Here is a 19,340-nt window from a genome sequence, read left to right as displayed (position 1 = left end):
ACAAAAAAGCAAAAACTCTATACAAAGAGAGGTAAGACACTGGAAGATATCTTTTATTGGTCATTAATCCCATTCTCTGGGTCATTCCCTTCTACATCCAGGCGCTTCCTAAACTGGAATAGCCCTGGTGGCCTACCAGTCTCCAGTACTGTCTGCAGACTGATAATCTGAAGTGTCATTGATCTCAATTCTCAATAACACCATTCATGTGCTCATTCCTCCAATATGTACTGCACTCTAACTACGTGCTGGGCATTGTACTAAATGCTGCATGGGGAATAGAGAAAGCTGAGGAATTCTAATTCATCTCAAAATCAAGTGTCCAATCTGTAGCTGAGGATCACTGGTTTATAATACTGATCTGTATTATCAGTTCAGTTTAGTCGCTCAGTTGTGTCCGACTCTTTGCGACCCCATGAATCGCAGCACGCCAGGCCTCTGTGTCCATCACCAACTCCCAGAGTTTACTCAAACTCATGTCCATCGAGTCAGTGATGCCATCCAGCCTTTCATCCTCTGTTGTCCCCTTCTCCTCCTGTCCCCAATCCCTCCCAGCATCAGGGTCTTTTCCAGTGAGTCAACTTTTCGCATGAGGTGGCCAAAGTACTGGAGTTTCAGTATAATATAATACTGACTACAGTATTAAAGAAACACTTGGTATTTATTCACTGCACTTGCCCCAGAGTGATGTGATATACCATTAGCCCTGGGAAGTATCATTATTCTCAATTTACGATTAAAATTTTTTTTTCCTTTGGTCATGCCACGTAGGATTTAACTCCCCAACTAGGGATTGAACCCAGAGCCACAGCAGTGAAGCACCAAGTCCTAACCACTGCACCACCAGGGAATTCCCTCAGTTTACAGATAAACTGATCAATGTCCAGGAGGTAAAGTCAGAGATCCCCAAATGTGAGCATCCTCAAAATTAGAGGTTGTTTAAAATGTTTTCCTGGGCACCTCACAGGGACATTCACATTCAATAGGTCTGAGACTGTAGCCCACCAGGCGCCTCTCTCCATGGGATTCTCTAGGCAAGTGTTGCCATTTCCTTCTCCAGGGGATCTTCCCGATCCAGAGTCAGAACCTGAGTCTCTTATGTCTCCTGCATTGGCAGGTGAGTTCTTTACCACTACACTTAATTACTTAATTGGGGCTTTCCAGGTGGCACAGTGCTAAAGAATTCTGCCAGTGTAGGAGATGTAAGACACAGTTTTGATCCCTGGGTCAAGAAGATCCACTACAGTAGGAAATGGCAACCTGCTCCAGTATTCTTGTCTGGAAAATTCCATGGACAGCGGAGCCTAGCAGGCTACAGGCCATGGGGCCGCAAGAGTTGGACAGAACTGAGCACACATGTGCACATGTGCACATGCGCACGTGCACACACACAATTAATTAAGTACACCAAAGAGTGAAACAGATCATAAACACTAGGATTTTAAAAGAATAGGAATTATTCAAAAAAAAAAAAAAAAAGGAAGGGGAAGAAAAGAAAAAAGGATGGAAATGTGCATGGGCTGGGGGCACTGTAAACAATGTGCAAAGGGAAGGGTGGTGGTGGTAGTGGTTGGTGGTTTAGTCGCTAAGTCGTGTTGGACTCTTGTGATCCAGAGGACTGTAGCCTGCCAGGCTCCCCTGTCCATGGGATTCTCCAGGCAAGAATACCTGAGAGGGTTGCCATTTCCTTCTCCAGGAGATCTTCTCAACCCAGGAATTGAACCTGGGCCGCCTGCATTGTAGGCAGGTGACTTACCAACTGAGCTATGAGGGAAGCCCATATATATATATATATATATGAGGCTTGCGACCTCATGGACTGTAGCCCACCAGGCTCCTCTCTCCATGGGATTCTCTAGGCAAATGTTGCTATTTCCTTCTCATCATAGGTGATTCATGTTGTTGTATGGCAAAAGCCAACACGACATTGTAAAGCAATTACCCTCCAATTTTTAACTTTTTTAATTAAAAAAAAATGAAAGAACTTGCAAGAAAGCAGGACTTAAACTAGGTTTTGAGGAGAAGGATTAAAAAGGTTGGAGACGAAGGAAAAGGTCTTCTCGGCAAGTGGAACTGCCTAAGGACTCCCAGGGGAAGTGACTTAGACTAGAGTCTCAAGGGGAGAGGATTTGGAAGGGTAACAAGAAAGGGACTGGCCTGTGCAAAAGCACAGAGGACTGAGAGCAAAGAGGTGCTTAAGAACAAAGTGGATCAGCATGCCTGGACCCTAGACTAGAGTTGAGGAAATGATAGGAAAAGAGAATGAGAAGGTAGACCTTATGCCTGTAAGAAACTGAAAGCTACTGAAGGCTTTTGGGTGGGGAAATAAGTTCAAATTAATGCCTAGGGTGATTGGTCCAGCTTTAAAACAAGTAAAATGGTTTTTTCCACTCAACATACAATATATATATACTGGGGGAGTCTATACAAAGATGAATACAACACAATTCCCATTCTTAGGAAATTGCCAATCCAGTGAGAGAAGATCACCAATTACAAGATAATGTAAGTTGTTCCTTAATTTAATTTATGACATTATCTGTGGCAGGCATTGTTAGTTTTCTACTCAATATCCGAGCCTCTCTTTGTCATTAATAATAGAATCCAGGACTTCCCTAGTGGCCCAATGGCTAAGACTCCACACTCCCAATGCAAGGGGCCCGGGTGCAATTTCTAGTTAGGAAATTAGGCTTCATATGCTACAACTAAAGACCCCACAAATCACAAGGAAGATCAAAGAACCTGCGTGTCGGAACTAAGACCTGGTGCAGCCAAATATATCAATAATATTTCCTTAAAAATAGAATTCAATTTTGTTGCAAGACAATGTGCAAGACCTTAGGTAATGGAACATGCTTGGCCTAACCCACCATTTCTCAACCTTTTTTTCATTATCATTTGCCTCAAAGCATTTTTAGACACTTTTTTCCTAATCATGTCACTTATTAAAATTTAATATCATAAATGTACTCTATGTATTGCATGCATACCTGTGCTTTATATATAAAAAAAGTAATATCTTTTTTCTGCCCCTCCTTCTCACCAATAAACAATTCTCCCCCATAGGAGTTATTATCATCATCATCCCATCTACCCTCACCCCATCCCTACCCATACCTCATCCTACTACACTCCTCACTTGCCTCCCTGTTGGGAATGCATAGCCTAAGACAATTATGTAACAATTCTACTTCCTGTTTCCTCACCTTTCTCACAACTGGGCTGGGCAAGTAACCCAATCCTAGCAATGACAAGATAGTTGATATCTGTTTAGGAGATCTCTGGGAAAACTCTTGTTGTCCTGGAAAATACAACAGCCACTGCCAGATCAGCCTACTTTTTACCTTCACCCAACTCTATGACTTAATGGAGGCACAAGCCTGGAAGATGCGGGAGCCATCTTGCAGCTATGATGACACATAGGAAAACTGCAGAGGCACTATCATCGAGCCATTGAACCAGGGGCAGGAACACAGACCTCCAGACTTCTGGCTATGAGGGAGAAATGAATCCAGATTTTTTGTAAGCTACTGTCAGGCATCGTGCAACTTGCAGCTGAAAGCTCTGCTAACTGATATGTTGTGTGTCTCATGAACCATAACTTGTCTAACATAACCATGAATTACTGTTAAACCAAAGCCAGAGAGAAGCACAAACAAAAGCAAACAAAAATGTGATCAGAAATATTATGCAGTCAAACAGGAGATTTCATTCATGTTTTAAAGGAAAATGCTTTCCTTCACTTATCAACTTTTCAAATAAATGTTAAAGCATTTGAAATAATATTTAGCATTTGAAACTAATAAACTTTAAGATATTTGTTAATGTGCAGAAAAACGGTCATGAAGGACTACAAGATAATTTTGTTACTTTATAGCAAATGATTTGCCTAGTAGGTATCTTTCAAAATATTTGGAAGTCAATTATTTCTAAATTAAATATTTAAGATACATAAGGAATATGTGCTTCTTAAAGGATCTCTCTGGGAATCTTTTCCCATGTTAAAAAACTTTTAGATAAACATCTATATTCATCATTTGAATATCGTGTATTTTACTTAAATTCTGATACTAGTTAAAGCTAATTCTCTTATTTTAAAAACATAAACCTATTTAATAACTCTAACATCTCTCATAAAAGTGATTTTCAAGGTTCAAGATAAAAGAAACTTGAAATCCCTTTAGAGCTAAAGATCATTTAAGTCTTAAAAGATAAAATTTAATTATAGGCTTAGGACTATCAAGCATTAGGTTTTCTTCAAGATGTCAAAATAATTCTCACATCAAAATCATTTTACTAGTTTCACTATTAACCTCACACCATAAATTGACTTTCTTTTAAAAGATTTTTTCCTTTTTATTATAAAAATAATATATGCAAATCACAGAAAATATAGGAAACATAAAAACCATATAGAATTTTATCATACACTAGATGATAACTTTTAACATACTGGTTTAGCTACTTCACATTCTGAATTCACGTAAGAATATATAAACCTTTTTAAATAAAAATATATGATTTTAAACTCTGATTTTTTTCTCACCTATTAAACATTCTTCAAAAAATTATTGTGTTGAAAAGCTTTGCTTTTATAGTAAAACACTTGCTGTTTTCTTAGGATCAATTCTTAGAAGCAGTCACAGGATAAGAACATTTTAAGGCTATTCCTTCAGACTACCCAGTTACTTGCAATTTTTCTTAAAAGAATGGCCTTTCCATAGCTACCTAAAGTAATTTAAAATAATAATTTAGAACAGAGCATATTACATGGTGAGTAGAAAGATCATTCAACTCTTTTTCCCTGACTGGAGATATTATTTATACATTGTACTTTGGCCTTTATTTTATAGGAAAAGGAAAAACTTGATAATAATTTAAAAGTTCATCAAACTCTTAAACAAACTCTGATGAACTCGAAGCGTTCATCAAACTCTTTGAAGGCAAGTGAATTTGCTTTGTTATTTACCCTACATTTTTGTAATTACTTTGTTAAAGATCTAGTATGTAAGAATCATTAAGCACTCTCAAAATTAGCAAAAGAAACAAACAATTATAATCAGTAGGTAAAATAATGAAATACATACCTGTTGAGAAATAAAACCAGTCATGACCAAATATATAAAGGAGCACTAACACTGAAAATTCCAAACAGGGTAAATGTAGGAAAAATTTTAAATATGATCACTTCAGCCCTCTAAAGAAAAGAACAATAAATCTGAGGGAGCTTCAGGATAATATAACTTCATAAGATTGACTGGTCACAGGTCAGAAGAAAGAGTTGAACATGAGCTTAAGCTGAAAAGGCTGGTGACTTTTTTTCATGAGTGCAATTGCACAATTTAGTTTCTAAACTGAAAACCACAAGAGTCTAGCCCCTGTTGGAAGACAAAACTTTTGTTTTTCCTTCCACATCTGTATGTGTTGGGTCTTTCCTGGATGACATATCAAATGGGTAGCCCTTGGGGAAATCCAAAACTATTGGTTTGGGTTTTCAACGTTTGGTCCAAGTTTTACGTAGAACTTCCCTGTCACGATGCCAAAACTGCCTGTGTATTTTCATGGCTCTAGAATTTAATAGAAACATTGCCATATTCTATATGTTGAAAACTCTTTTCCTGAAATGTAGAGAACAAAAAGGAAGAAAAGATACCTATGGGAGTCAGCAAAGTTGTTTGCCCATCATTAATTCAAGTGATCCATTTAATCATCAGCTATATTTCTCTTATGTTAAGAAGCAATGTTTAAGCGCCTTTCTATAGTTTCTGCATATTTTGGAGGGAAAGCACTAGCATGACGGTGTTTTTAATATGTGAAAACCTAAACACTCATAAATAAAATATATACATGTATATTTAGGTTAAAAGCATATGCTACATTTGTTACAAATGTGTGTTACTATTTTCTTTCTCCGAGGGACCTTCCCAACCCAGGGATCGAACACATGTCTCCTACAATGGCAGGCAGATTCTTTACCTCTGAGCCACCAGGGAAGCCCATTATAAAGTCAACATCATTACAGATATTTCTAATATTACCAGATAGTTTGTGTATAGAAATAGAGTGACAATATCATTTGTCATATCAACAAATGTAGGAAATTGTGGTACTGTCAACATGTAAGGTTTTTCTGTCTTTCCCCTCCTATTTCCTGTATATAAGTCCAACACCCTCTTCTACTTCCTTATTACAGCCAGAGGAAGAGAGAGAGTGAGTGAGACTATTGATATAAATTACAGCAAGTTACAGTCCAAAGTTATTGGAGCTTGAGGAAAGTCAGGTTTTATCCCCCAAAAAAGTATACCAAAAGGGATTTCTGAACTCTTTAAGGGTATTTGCAGCAGAGGACAATGGTCTTACATTATTTAAATTTGAATCCCAATTCATGGCCCTCCTTTGTTAGAAGGATTAATCACAGATATTCTTATATTTCTCAATCATGGTTGAGATCATTTTCAGCTCAAGACTGGAACAAAGACCGGTAGAATTTTTTGTGGCAACTGAGAAAAAGCTTCATGATAAGATATGTGTATCTATTTTTATTTTTATTTTTAGTGCTCAAGAAGGAGGCAGCTAGAATAGCACTAAGGAAAACAAAGGAAAAGTAGGGATTCTACTTTTCAAAGGAACCTCTGAAAAGAAAGGAAAAGTATGGAGAAAAAGACAAATGTCAGTCAGTTTCCCACATCAGCAATTAGGTTGCTAGGCAGAATGCTGAAGCAGGGGAAGCAATCTGCAGGAGAAAAGGGGAAGAAGAGTTTGCCAGTGGCCTTTAGAGCACATGGGATATTCCTGTTTTCTGAGCTATAACTGAGAATTCTATGACGCAATATTATTTAAATGCATTAAATGTATTAGGGCCTTCCCAGGTAGCTCAGTAGGTTAAAAAAATCCACCTGCAATGCAGGAGAGGCAGGAGACTTGGGTTCAATCCCTCAGTCGGGAAGATTCCCTGGAGGAGGGCATGGCAACCCACTCCAGTATTCTTGCCTAGAGAATCCTATGGACAGGGGAGCCTGGCAGGCTACAGTCCATAGAGTCACAAAGAGTCACACACAACTGAAGCGACTGACCAGGCACACATGCAAAAGTATTAAATTAAAATACACTTAAGGAGGACTTCCCTGGCAGTACAGTGGCTAAGATTCTATGCTCCCAATGCAGAGGGCATGGCTTCAATCCCTAGTCAGGGAACTTGTATCCTGCACAGTATGGGCATGACCAAAAATAATAATAATAAAATACACAGAATACATCTAAAAACACATTGAATACACTGAGTTGAAATTGGCAGGAGCTGTAGTCATGGGTTTACAATAATTAAAATGGTTGTAGAAGGTGAAGTACACTAATTACTTAAATATATATTGGTATTTGTTACAGATTTTCCTATTCTACCTCAAAGAAAGATGTATAATCCTTACATTATGCCAAACCAAGAGAAGCCTGATTCAATATCACAATTTCACTAATTTCACAATGTGTTAAGCCAGTTGTACATAGTTTTTCTCCGGAGGGTTGAAGACGGTGCAATTCCCCTCCCTATACTCTATCTCCCCAATCTCTTAACATGACATGATTGTACGGTTTTATCACTTTCAACAGAGTTGACCAGTTTAAAGAGATGAATTTGGGGTAAATCTCCATGCCCTGCCTAAGTCCCTATCACCGTCCAAGTGGACAGTACATTAACAAAGGCATGAACTTTCAACCGAAAACACCTACTTCCCCAAATTGCACGTCAGGTACCCATTAATGGAAGATGGCCAACTGGGCTTCTGTGGTCTAGAGGCTACACAGGAAAAGTACTATCTCCAAAATCAGGGCCCTAACAGATGTTCAGCTTCAGATAGGAAAACCAACATTTCACACTCTGAAGTGATCACATTACACACAAGCTAATAATGCCTTTCGCCGCTAAAAGTAGCCTAGCTGGGTATCCAGTACTCACTGAGCACCACTCGCTACACTCTGGAGTTGGCTAGATCAGTATTTACAACCTGCCTATATTTCTTGTGCCAAGTAGGTACCACATGACAGTCAGTAAGACATTAAAGTAGGATCTTAGAGACTATTTTCCTGAATGGCTACTGATCTTGGCCTCACATAGGAGAATTAAGAATTAAGGACTTAGAACATTGGTCGTATATACTCTGACAAGAATCAGCTCTAGCCCCACATGTTTACCCAGCTTAAGGATCCAGTGCTATAAAACTACACGTGTACCTGCCCTCTTGTCCTCTTTTTACTATCAATTTTTCTCTCTAGCAGCTAAGTCCAATGTCAGCAATGACCAGGACTTTCGCAACTTCTTCAAGGCCTCCTCTGTTGTGTTGACAGTCTCTGAGGCAGGATTTCTTAATATAAGCCATCTGGACTACTGATCTTCCATAGATGCACTCTGAATGTTAGTTGCTCAGTCATGTCCAACTCTTTGCAACCCCATGGACTGTAGCCTGCTAGGCTCCTCTGTCCATGGAATTCTCCAGACAAGAATACTAGGGTGGGTTGCCATTCCCTTCTACAGGAGATCTTCCTGACCCAGGGATCAAACCTGGCTCTCCTCCATTGCAAGCAGATTCTTTACCATCTGAGCCACCAGGGATGCACTCTAGAGGATATCCCTAAATCTCCCAAAAGTGTATGACAAATATGTAGTTTCTATACATGGGCTTTTCTCTCAGGGATATGGTCTTTGGTTCTCATCAGATTCTCAAAGGAATTTATGAACATCCTGAGAGACTAGTGCCCCAATGATAGGGAATGTGAAATATTTTTTTTAATTGAAGAATTTTCAGCATAAAGTAGAAAAAAACCAAAAATATTAAAGATGATTTGAGAGCTTATTACTGTCACTAAAGTTTTAAAGGCAGGTGAAATCAATAATCTCAGTACCAATGGCTTCTGCTACTGCGATGTCATTTACTTCAATATGTTTATTTTGTGATACATACATTGTTATTATGGCACATGTCTGATGTTATTACTTTGAGGGCTATAGTTTTCTATATAAAATACATTTCATCAAACATCAGGCTTTCTTTACTTCTTTAATGTGATATTATTATACACTACAGCTCAAACATTTTCTAAACACAGCAATGTGTATTCTCCTCCAGGTTTATGCTTGATGATCACTTCCCAATAATTTGAAATAGAATATTCATGGGTCTTCAACTCTCCATTTGACCATTTTTCTCTGTGCTTCCTTCTTGTAGTTCCCCTGTTCAAAGCTACTTTCAGTTGGTCCAAATGCCCGTAGAAGGGAATTTTATGGCATAATCTACATTCCCCTTTAGGGAGTATCACGAGTGTGGTCTCCTGTTTTTAGTTTGTTTCTATAGATTCAACACAATAGCTTGTCCCTTTGGGGCTCTCTCTGTTGTCACACCTCTTTTTGATCCTAAGCCTCAAGGTATTAGTAGGCTTGCTCCCAAACACACACACACACACACACACAGGCACGCACATTCTCCAAGCCAACCCAAACTATCACCTTTAATCTATTAGCATTTCCCAAAGTATTATCTGCAGACCATTTGTTTCAGAATCTTTATGAGGCCAGAGGACTAGTTAAAAATCTTCCTGCCAACCTCCAGACCAATTGGATCATAATCCATGGAGGTAAAAGCTGCTTTTGTTAATACATCCCCCATCCATCCAGCTGAGATTAGAGAACCCATGATTTACAAGAATCATTTTCTTCCTGACTTGAGCCCTATTGTTTTGAGATCTAAATGGAACTACTTTCATATTCATCTGACTTGCCTCTGAGATCAGCATCTCTTTGTCTTTTGCTAAGAAATCTTCTTCCCTCTCTCTTGCCTTTGACAGTAGCTTTTCTCTGGGCTCTTCCTCAATCTCCACAGGCAGCCAGTGGCTTCTTTCTTCCAGGGCTGCCCTAAGGAAACCTCCTTAGCATCCACCACTTCAGACTGCCTGGATCCTAACACCATTTACAATACCTCACCTGGGGTTCATAGTACATATTTGCATGTCAAAAGCAAGCCCCATCTGGCCCACAAAACTCCTCTTAGCCTTGCCCTTAAATATTCAGTTCAGTTCAGCTCAGTTGCTCAGTCGTGTTTGACTCTTTGAGACCCCATGAATCGCAGCACGCCAGGCCTCCCTGTCCATCTCCAACTCCCGGAGTTCACTCAGACTCACATCCATCGAGTCAGTGATGCCATCCAGCCATCTCAACCTCTGTCGTCCTCTTCTCCTCCTCCCCCCAATCCTTCCCAGCATCAGAGTCTTTTCCAATGAATTAAGACTACTTAAAACTGCTTATTTACAGTCTTTTTTCACATTTTTAAGGCACGCACCACTCCTACAATACATGAACTAAAAACAAAATTCTAGTATCTCACCATTCTAACACAAATGCTTTATTTTTTTAAAGTTCACATTTCATCCTCATTCATAACAAAACCAGAATGTGACATGAAAACTGTAATCCTGATTTTCTAATTTAACACCATATCAAATATATTTTCATAACTACTGTTAATGATGACCTTTAAGACTATAAAATATTGCACAGATATTAGTGCTGCCAGATCACTTTTGGTTATTATTTAGGCTATTTTTGGATCATTCTGTCATAATAACAATACAGTGTCATAATAACAATACATAATGAATAATACAGTTCATGCATGTTACTTTTTTCCTTCTTTGAATTGTTTATTTAGAATAAATTCCCAGAGGTAGAATTAATGGATCAAAGTGTATGAGCATTTGGATAGCTCTTGCCACATATTGCCAAGTTGCCAGGCTTGTATTTTATACAACCTAAGCAATATGCTGGTGAATGTTTATTTAATAGATTTTTCTGAAAGGAAAAGAAAAAAGGGTGGAGAGTTTGATTTATAGCATTCGCCAATTTTGTGGTATAAATACCCCTATCGGGTCCAGTTTCAAGTTATGAACATGATATCACTGAATACAGATGTTTCATAGCATCATTATATGATATATTGATATATATATATCACATCATTATAATATTTCTATCACACAGATAAATTGGAGATGATAACTTCAAAAGCACTGATGACAGAAAAATATTGTAAACAATCAGGAGTAATAAGTTTTTTGAGTATTACATTTATTTTTAATATAATTTATTGATCTGGGATTTATAGAATTTAATTTTTAATAGTGACTGTTTAACAACTGGTTTGTAAATTTTCTGGAATAACACAATCAGTTCTTGTAAGCAAGTACAGGCTTCCACATATTCCTGACTATTATCTCACTAGATATTTAGCAAAAGCACATCTTTTTTTTTTTCATGGAAGCCATTGAAAATTCACCTGATTCCATCTGTGCCACAAGCAATAGCCATGCTTTTAAGTTAGCAAATTATGATAATGCATAATGAATAAAACATAATCCAAAAAAAAGAGAGAAAAGAACAGGAGGCCTATGTGAGTAAATTCATTCTGCCCACTCTCCCCCAGTTTGGGTAATACTCTCTTCATCCATTCATTTCACTGGTGTTTTTCCATGGGTCACCTGTTAAAAAGCACTCAATCATTCATTTACTCCAACAGTGACTGAATGGATGAATATATGTAGTTCTCATGGCACATATTATGAGAACCATATTGATGTTACCTAACCACTGTCTTTGTTGGTTTTCTTTTCTATGAAATGGGGAAGAGGTCACTGCTGACTTCAGTTTTACAGGAAACTAATGTAGTGATTAGAAGACTTCAACTTATGCTCAAAGAAGCAATCGAGCATTCCGTAATGCTTTGAAATTTTTTCCAAAGTAATTCATTAGTATTGTGTTTTACTGGAAGAGAGAAGTGGGAGAGTGATTTGGCACTATCTCATGTGAAAGCCGCATTGGAAAAGGAAATGGCAACCCACTCCAATGTTCTTGCCTGGAGAATCCCAGGGACAGGGGAGCCTGGTGGGCTGCTGTCTATGGGGTTGCACAGAATCAGATACGACTGAAGCAACTTAGCAGCAGCAGCAGCATGTGAAAGCAAATTCCTGTCTTTGGGCTTTCCGTGAGTGACACTGAATAGCCTCTACATGTCTATAACACTTCAGGATTTTTCAAGTAGCACCCTACATTTGCAAGTTAACATGTAAATATGGTTAGCAAAAACTCTAAACATACATACTTGACCAAATCATCCCACTTCCAGAAATTCTAAGAAATAAATTCAAAACAAAGGAAAATGCTTTTGTGTGATATTAACAAGGGCTTCCCTGGTGGCTTGGATGGTAAAGAATCTGCCTGCAATGCAGGAGACCTGGGTACAATCCCTGGGTCCAATACCTGGGTCAGGAAGATCCTCTGAAGAAGAGAATGGTTATCCACTCTAGTATTCTTGCCTGGAGAATTCCACGGGCAGAAGAGCATGGCAGGCTATATAGTCTATGGCGTCACAAAGAGTCGGACATGACTAAACAACTAACACACACGCACGTTACTAGCACTTGAGGGAAGATGGTTTTACCTCTTTTCAGCACTTACTCAACTTACCATCTCAGTGCTGGGGCTCTGGTAGGAGAGTTTTGGATCAATGGCTCCCAAATGCTCACCTACAGAATTGTCTCTAAGTCACTTGAGTGGGGAAAAGAATGTGTATTTTTATCATACAGAATCCTGGACCCCACTCCAGGACTGGGGTGTGATACAAGAGAACTGCTGTTTTTGAAAATCTTCTCAAAGGGTTTTGATGTCCAGCCAACTTGAGGAACTATGATCCCAGGCCAGAACCAGGCAAATCAAACCGTTTCTGAACAATGATCCAAATCTGGGAACAGCATGATGACTTTCTACACGAAGCACCAAGAAGTTGCTTAAGGCATTCAAGCAGCAGTTGGAGTCAAATGACTGAAAAGCCTCAGAGGAGGAGCCTTAATTCTGGCACCTTCCACGTCCCTCTGTTCATCCTTTCCATCTCTGACCCCCACTCCGCACTGCCCAGACCAGCATACGATACTGTGAGGCTGCTTTGTAGCATGTTCTACTTTGGTATCCCTCCAAACTTGTGTCCTCCCTTTACATACACAAAGCCCCCAGATTTTCCACCCTGAGAATATAGTGGAGCTCTATTTAAAAAAAAATAATATTATGATAAAACCAAAGTAATCTACATGTGCAGTTGAGAATCTCCTGCATAATGAGTATACTGGCCATATACGCATTTTTAAAGGGTGTTTTCTAAAGCCAAAAGAATCTCTGATCTGGAGAGCAGAATGGGAAAGCAGGATGCTCTTTAATCTTGGCTTGTGTCCAGATCCAAGCATCCAGAATTTAAATAAGCACTATGGGCATTCATTGTCAAAATGGTCCAGATTCCTAAATAGAAATGGATTTTTAGCAGTGCCTTCTCAGCACTAAAATTAAAATATATCATAAAATACATAATTTCACTTAAACAGCCCAAGCAAGTTATTCATTTATCTCTAATTCCAAGTACTCTATAATTCCACCCAAAGCATTCAGTGAGCACAACCATAGATGTCCACAAATAGTACAGCAGTCACTCAGAGAGTTGTCTTATAAGTCTGAGAATTTGCTAGGGAAAGGCTTAAAACATCTATTTCTAATCTTGTTTCCGTTTTCTCCTGTACATTACCATTATAACACATCTAACCCTGTGCCTTGTCTGTTCCTGGTACTAAAAAAAAAAATGTTAAATCTCAGCTTCTACCTATCACTCCCACTTCCCTTTGAAAGGAATACTGGCATTAAAAAAGTAACTTTACAGGTACGTTGTTCCTAAGCCAGGGACCATGTCATCTTCATTCTAGTGTCCCCATTCTTGATAAGAATTGTAATAGCTACACTTACTGAGAGTTTATTTTATCCCAGGCACTAAGGCTAAATGCTTTAGATGTTTTTATCTCTTTTATCCCTACAACCAACCTCTGAAGTAGATATTTTAATTTATTGTTAGAGCTACTTTACTTTTTTTTTTTTTTATGAGGATTAAAGAAGTTAACTTATGTGTCCGAGGTTCTCATAGGTGAGAAGCAACAGCACCAGGATTCGACATAAGGCAATCTGGCTCCAAAGTCTGGGTTTGTATTCTGGAAGGTGCTTTTGTTATTATGTGGATGCAGATATATCATAGTCCAGGGGAAAAAAGTATTCGGAATCCTTAGCGAAAGAACAGCAGCATATCCACAACTTATCATTCAGACACACAAAGGAAGTAACAGATAGTTCATGAGATTTGGGGTCTGTTGAAGAATGGAGACTTGCTTATAATTAGTCAATCAGCTTGTCTGCCCAAGAGAAAGTCTACTTCAATTACTAAATGATTGAAGGGTCTCCTTAGTAGGTAGTAACCAAAAATGGAGGTCGGATAGGTACCGTAAGCTACACAAATCTTTCTCTGCATTAACAATGTACAAGGGGAAAACAGTAGAGGGAAGGCAAGTGGAGAATCACAGATGTGGGAGATACACGAGGAAGCCCAGAGCATGAAGAAGCAAGGATCCCGAGGCAACCTCGCACATGGAATTGTTAGAGCTATGAGTGCTGAGAAAGAAGTGCCCAAAGGCCTAAGAATACCAGACAGCCATTGAATGGAGTACTCTTCTCCTCAGCAGCCTTGCCTCTCTAGGTCTTCCATAACCCATCTACACCTTAATTTTTCAACCTTATTTCCTACCAAAGTGTAAAACAAGCTTTCATCTTTTCTCAGGTCAATTTCCTTAAGTGGAATGGTCATCTTCTAGTCAGTCTCACCTTTGTGCTTTTGCCCACACAATTTTTCCAGTGTGAATTAACCCCCTTTCCATCTACTCAAATCTCTCATCTTTCCAAGTCCTGCGTCTTTCAGACTACTCGAGCTTTCCCTCAAATCTCATTCTCAGAACTCCTATAACTCTTACAGCCTATGGTCATTCCATCTATTCCTTAATTCCCATCTTGCACTGCTTCCTGGATTTTAGTTCTTATCACATCTACTAGATCCTTCAAAATAGAGAATTTTTTACATTTCTCTTACATCCTTCACAACACCCGTTTAGAATCAACAAGTGATAATCAACTACTTGCTGCTTTCTTGAATATTTCAATATTAGCTTTAATTTAGTAAAGAAACCCAAACCAGTGATTTCTCTAACTTTATTTAGTTACAACCCAGGCTACCAAGTGGTACCTCACAGCATATCTCCAAATCAGACCACTTCAAAAAACTAAATTTGATTTCATTTAAAAATATGTACTTACACATCAAATATCACTTTTAAAAAGGGACTTTAGCATTGAGAATAGGTGAAACCAACAAGTTAGGAATTTCAGATATGACTCTATATCATTCAGATTTTGGTTCTGTTTCTTTCTGAATTAGAAAATTTTTAAACTCATATTTGCACAGTTTAGAGGATCTTTGGATTTACTTCATCAAACAGGATGATATTTAAACTACCAAAATATTTGAGCTCAATCATAGCCAATTATAAGCATATGAATTCTCTAGGAGACTATCTGGAAAACCAAAAAGCCAACTATTATAACGTTTAATGTTTCAGAAACTAAATGCATCCTGTTAGACTTGGGCAGGCATGGGGAGTAGCTGGATATCTGACTAAATCCCTTTGCCGGAGTAACACGATTCTATACTTCACAACAGGTTGAACAGAGTAATCACTATGTTGAATCTATACTAAAAGCTAAATAAATCAGAAAGATTTCTTTTGACAGTGAAGAAATAGTTTTAAAGAAGTCAAAGTCTTACCTGTTGTAGAATGCCGAAGAAATTTCTTGACACCAAAATGACTGACTCCGGAAGTCAAATTTGTTCAGCGCAGGTAAGTAAAAACAAAAGCAGCCCAATTTCCTTCTAGGATTTATCTTTCCTTCCTCCCCAAGAGTATAACATTCTCGCATTGGAAGACCTAAAAATTTTAGAGCTGGGCTGGTAGAGAATCAAACCCAGGATGATTGGGTTTGGTGTGAGCGGTGACTGAGGCAGCAGGAACGATCTGAATGTGACAAAAGAGATTAGCAAGTTCCTGTGCATAAGTCAATTTCCTGTAGCTGGCTTCTCCGAAGAGAGGGTTTCATTTGTGTGGGTTAGTGATGTGTGTATGTGTGTGTGCACGTGTGTTTTCCTCCATGACAATATGAAAACTTCCCCAGATGAGAGACAGAATAAGACCTTTGCTGCATGGCAGATTTGTGTTGAATTTCTCACTTCTGGAGGGACCATTTCCCTCCCCCTCTCCCCCAATTTCCCACCAGCAAACCACCTACTTAAAATTGTGGAAAGGAAAAGTGAAAAACCAAGATGATTCCTTAAGGAAGTGAAACAAACCAAGGGGGGAAAAAAAAAAGGCCACAGGGCCACTCCGCAGACTGGTCTCGGTTCATTGAAGCTTAGGAAAAAGCACCTTAGATCTTCACGTCAACTTGGTGAACATACTGACTATGGAGGGAAAGCGGTAGGTAGGTGATTCACTTTGTTTTATTAATAACTACCAAACAGCAATCTGGAAAGGACAGACTCAGCCTTAGCAAGAGCTCAGACAGCCCTGCCACACATTTACCCTTAGATGGACCCACACCTGTGTTATGAGATACGTGACTAAGAGTTGTTTTCAGACTCCTCGGAGTTTCATTACTTGCCTCCAAACCCAAATTTACACGTCTGTCCTCCAGTGCAGTCCAGGTGTAGAGACCATCTGCACATACTTAGATTATGACTGAGTTGCCTGTAGCAATACATTTAACTTTCATGATGTGGTCACAGTCTGCCCTCTACACCCACCTCAAATCCCTAACTAATCATAAACGCTGCCTCCCAGGGTGAAGTCTTGGTCAAAATGCCTACATGCCAAAAGGATAAAATCAACTCCACTCAAGTTAACAAGCATTTATAGAGCCCCTACTGTGTGCAAAGTCCAGTGCTAGGGGAGGGGAGGGTACACCAAGATGGAATCTCTCACTCATAATGGTCAAAGTCAAGTGAAGGGGAAAGACAGGGGCATAGAGGAAATGCTGTGAGTCAGGATCTATTTATAAATTTCACTCCAGGACTTCCCGGGCAGTCCAGTGGTTAGGACTCTGCATTTCCACTGCAGGGACACAGGTTCAGTCACTGGTTAGGGAACTAAGATCCCACATGCCGCAAGGCATGGACAAAAGAAAAAAAAAAATCTCATTCGAAAAATCCTGGGACACCAGAGTCAGTTGAAAGCAAAGTGTGTACAACCTTTTAGCCAGTTAGGATAGCTACTGAATGTTAACATGGATTCTTTTGTAATATTCCAGGGAGCCTCGACTGACTTTCAGAGAGCCACTCAGATCTGCATGCATCATCTGAGGGCCACCCTCACGCCCTCAGTGTTGCAGACGCGGAATTCTGTTACATGCCTGATACCGTAAACTGAAGAGAAACACAAAGGCTGAGACAGACATATTCCCTGTGCTCTCAGCACCTACATCCTAGTCAGAGGAGACAGAAACATCCATACAGATGCAATCATTACAGATTGTAATAACTATTGCAAAGGAATCAGAAAAGAAGGTGAACTAGAGAGCAAGACAAGATGCACATCCCAGGGGTGGTGGTCAAGGAGGGCCTCTTTGTGTATCTGACAATCAAAGTGAGACTTGAAGTTGTGAATCTCAACCCTGACTGAGAAGCTTTTGAAAAATACCAGTACCTAGGGAATTCCCTGGCACTTCAGTGGTTAGGCCTTGGCACTCCCACTGCAAGGGGGCATGGGTTCAATCCCTGGTTTGGGAACTAAGAACTCTAATGTGGTACCAATGGGCAAAAAAATACATATGTATATCAGTACCTAGGCCCCATCCCCAGAGACTCCAGTTTGATTTGTCTGATTTGGGGCTTGGGCATCAATATAAACTCCCCCCATTATTATAATGTAAAGTTACCTCTCTATTGCTGAAAAAGAGGAGTAAAAGGAAAGTAGGGAGTAGTACTACTTTCTAGTACTTAGTACTCTACTAAGGGGAGTAGAAGGAAAGACATTTCAAGCAGAGGCAATAATATGTGTAAAGGCCCTGAGGTGGGAAAATGCTTGGCATGTTCAAGGAAGTAAAAGAGGATTGATGTATCTGGTGTGTAATGATGACAGGACTAAGTGGTAAAAAATGAGCATTCTCAGAGATGCTCATACAACTACTGAGTCCATAGGAGACTCATTAACCCCTGAAACCAGGCATCAATTTTTAAGGTACAATAAGAACTCAGTCTGGGAGGTGAGATCTTTGAGCCCTCTGATAAGCACATACTTCCTTTTAGAAAAATTTCCCAGAAAAGTCAGATCACCATCATAATGTTACTAGGTAAGCAGAACATATGGCTGGTGGACACTTTATTTACCTCTAGTTTGGGTGAACTCCAGGAGTTAGTGATGGACAGGGAGGCCTGGCATGCTGCGATTCCCGGGGTCGCAAAGAGTTGGACACGACTGAGCGACTGAACTGAACTGAACTGGGTTATCAAAAGACTTAGGGCAGCAATATAAAAATACATATACCTTAGCAAAATAAAGCAAATTAAAAACAAGAAAGATGAAGCCAAAAGAAATGAAGACGAAAATTAAGCTAAAGCAGGGGTAAGGTTGAATGGGAAAATGAAAATACCATGTAGTTCTAAGCATTTAAGCAACTGGTGTGAAGCAGTAAACACTACCACACAAAAAGCTGAGCACATTGCTCAGGATGAGGAGGGCCTCCTGGCTCTTCGGTGCTGAGACGGTGCTAGGAGACACTTGGCACCTGCATTCTCGTAGAAGGACATCATGACCGAAGTGAAACACCACCCTTAGACTAAACCCAGCCAGCCACAAGCTCGAGAGATGGCTCCTCACATTTTTCCTCAGTGTAAAATAGGCCGATTTCATCTCATGAACAACTTGACTAAAAGCAATCCCAGGGGCACATCAGAGAAGGTCCTGCTTCGATATGCCAATTTAATGCAGAGATGAAAACAGATTTCAAAAATGCTTCTGCAAATGCAGGATAAAACTGTTTTCTCATCTGAGTGTCTAAAAAATTGAAGGCAGCAAAGAGCTGAAAATTGGTAGTACTTCCAGGAAGAGATCCAGTGGTTTTCTCAGTGCTCCAGAGCCCCTTGAAAAAGCAGAGGAGTGTCCCTGAGCAAGGACAGCTGCCTAAAGGATAGCCCTGCGTCACCTCCATGAGAAGGCAAGACTTTACCCTTTGGGAAACAAAGCAAAAGGCACCACATTGTGGTTTGTAATTTCAGGGCGTTGGGCCTTGTGCATTTTCTTCACAAAAGAACATACATATTCCAGGGCAGGGTAGTCAGGGTGTGTCTGAAGGCCCAAGAGCTCCCACCCACTCTGGCTGGTGCTGGGAAAAGTAC

At 39.5% G+C, this 19,340-nt stretch overlaps 1 protein-coding gene across 1 annotated transcript in view; it reads right to left on the bottom strand.

Annotated features, from left to right (window-relative positions):
* RHOH (ras homolog family member H) overlaps positions 1-16,316 on the bottom strand; it is a 42,186-nt gene extending 25,870 nt beyond the window's left edge. Inside the window, exon 1 of the mRNA XM_040238054.1 lies at positions 15,720-16,316. The gene's annotated coding sequence lies outside the window, so the exon portion shown is untranslated. The remainder of the gene's footprint in view (positions 1-15,719) is intronic.
* Positions 16,317-19,340: the final 3,024 nt, after the last annotated feature.

The sequence above is a fragment of the Oryx dammah genome, unplaced genomic scaffold (genome assembly GCF_014754425.2).
Source record: "Oryx dammah isolate SB20612 unplaced genomic scaffold, SCBI_Odam_1.1 HiC_scaffold_3, whole genome shotgun sequence".
Classification (NCBI taxonomy): domain Eukaryota; kingdom Metazoa; phylum Chordata; class Mammalia; order Artiodactyla; family Bovidae; genus Oryx; species Oryx dammah.
Note: the sequence above shows the minus strand (reverse complement) of the source record. Positions and strands in the feature narration are given on the sequence as shown.